We start from the raw sequence: 2,086 nt of genomic DNA on the forward strand, positions 1-2,086 counted from the left end.
AGAAGAGAAACTTTATTAATATGATCAATGTGGAAAGGCTTTCAGAAAAACTCCCAACTTGCTGTACACCAGAGAATCCATACTGGAGAGAAACCATATCAATGTAAGAAACTTTATTAATATGATCAATGTGGAAAGGCTTTCAGAAAAACTCCCAACTTGCTGTACACCAGAGAATCCATACTGGAGAGAAACCATATCAATGTAATCAATGTGGAAAGGCTCTCATAGAGAGCTCCAAACTTGTTCTATATCAGAGAATTCACACTGGAGAGAAAAGTAATGTGATAAAACCCTTTCTCACCTTACTAAAGAAATCTGATGAAAGCTGAGTCCAAGGGACATAGTTTCTAGGTAATCATTAATTGTGGCTAGTGAATAATTAATAAAAGAATGATCTTTTAGCTATATCTTGTAAACAAAGATGAATCCTGGAGGCCTCTCAACATTTATTTGCCCTTAGACAAGTAGGTGTTACCAACAAGCAAAAATCAATTCTGATTGGTTAAAACTTAATAAGAGTGGGTAATTATAGTGAAAGGTAGACTTATTCTAATGAGGGGCTTGGGGAACATGTCTCATGACTCAATGTTGCACAGAGAGCCACCATTGACTAGGGCAATCTAGACAAGAGGGGAATACATTTCCCCTCAGACTTGTCTGACTAAAACAAAATGGGCTAAAATTCACCTAGAATAAAATCTCTTTACCTTTCGGTCAGATCTAAACTTTCCTAGGTGGCTAAGTCTTGCCCAAGATTTCATCACATCATCGGCCCTGCCCTTCAAAGTTTGGCTGAATCACCTACTGGGACTGCTTTCTGAATGAGGAAATAGAAAGGGGGAGAAAGCTTAGTCCTAATTCAAGAATTGGTTATTAATATGAGAGAAATAATCATTTCTCTCACATCAGAGAATCCATTCTAGAGGACATATCTCATTAATATAATCAATATGAAAAGTGTTCAGGCTAAAGTCATAACTTATTTCCCATCAGAATTCACATGAGATAGAAAACATATTCCTGGAATGAATGTGGAAAGACATTCAGATGGACTATAGAACTTGTTAGACATCAGAAATTTCACCTTACAAACAAGCCCTATGTGGACTGCAGCCAGAGATCATCTCTTCCTTTCCATCAAGGATTCCTAGTGGAGAGAAGACTTACCCGAAGAGGACCTGCCTTTTCCTGGAAGAAGCAGGTCACTGGACACCACAATATTCACACTGGAAGGAAGCCTTATAAAAGCAATAATTGTGGGAAGGCCTTCACCTGGAGCTTGTAAATGTTTGTATATCGTGTTCTCCAATGTGTTCATTCCTTTGAATTCATATGGGTACTCACTTTGTTTCTTGTTCTTTGCTGGTAGAAATATTTTTGATAACTGACTGCAATCTAGAGTGTTAAAATCATAGCTGGACAATGTGATTTTCTATGTAAGAGCATTTGGAAAATATATTCAACTGAATTGATGTCATTTAAATCTGTAATATTGCTTTTGTTGTTATGCTTAAAAATTTTATTGTGGTTTTGGGAAATTATTTGATAAGAAATGGTGTTAACGTTAAAAATGATACCTAGAGGGTGATGCAAGTGTATTCTTAGGAAATCAACTTCTCTTTTGATTTGGATCCTGTGAAGTGATGGATTAAACTGTTAGAGAATGTGGTTACAATGTTTAAAAACTGCTAAGCATTTCATTGGATATATTTGGTTTTAAAAAATAAAAATAATAATTTACCTTGTTGGAAAAGTAGAAAAAGGTTATGATTTCTCCTTATCTGGGAAGTTCTTTGGGGGCTGACCAAATGCTTTTGGACCTTCTCTTTAGGCAAGGTCATAAAATCTTTTCAGTCCTGGGAAAGATGTTGCTTAAAGGAGAGCTTGTCCAATTCCAAAGGAATGAAGTGTTTTATTGAGTGATTAAGTCCTCCAATAGCCAAAGTAGGATTTGGGGAGGGGGAGCTGTGTTGGTAAGCAAAATGGGCTCTCAGAACTTAGTTGGCTTTTGTTTCCTTTGAGTAATTCAATGTATTTCATTGAGCCTTACTAGGTGCCCAAACACCTATTACGTGTAAAACCT

This window comes from Trichosurus vulpecula, chromosome 3 (genome assembly GCF_011100635.1).
Source record: "Trichosurus vulpecula isolate mTriVul1 chromosome 3, mTriVul1.pri, whole genome shotgun sequence".
Classification (NCBI taxonomy): domain Eukaryota; kingdom Metazoa; phylum Chordata; class Mammalia; order Diprotodontia; family Phalangeridae; genus Trichosurus; species Trichosurus vulpecula.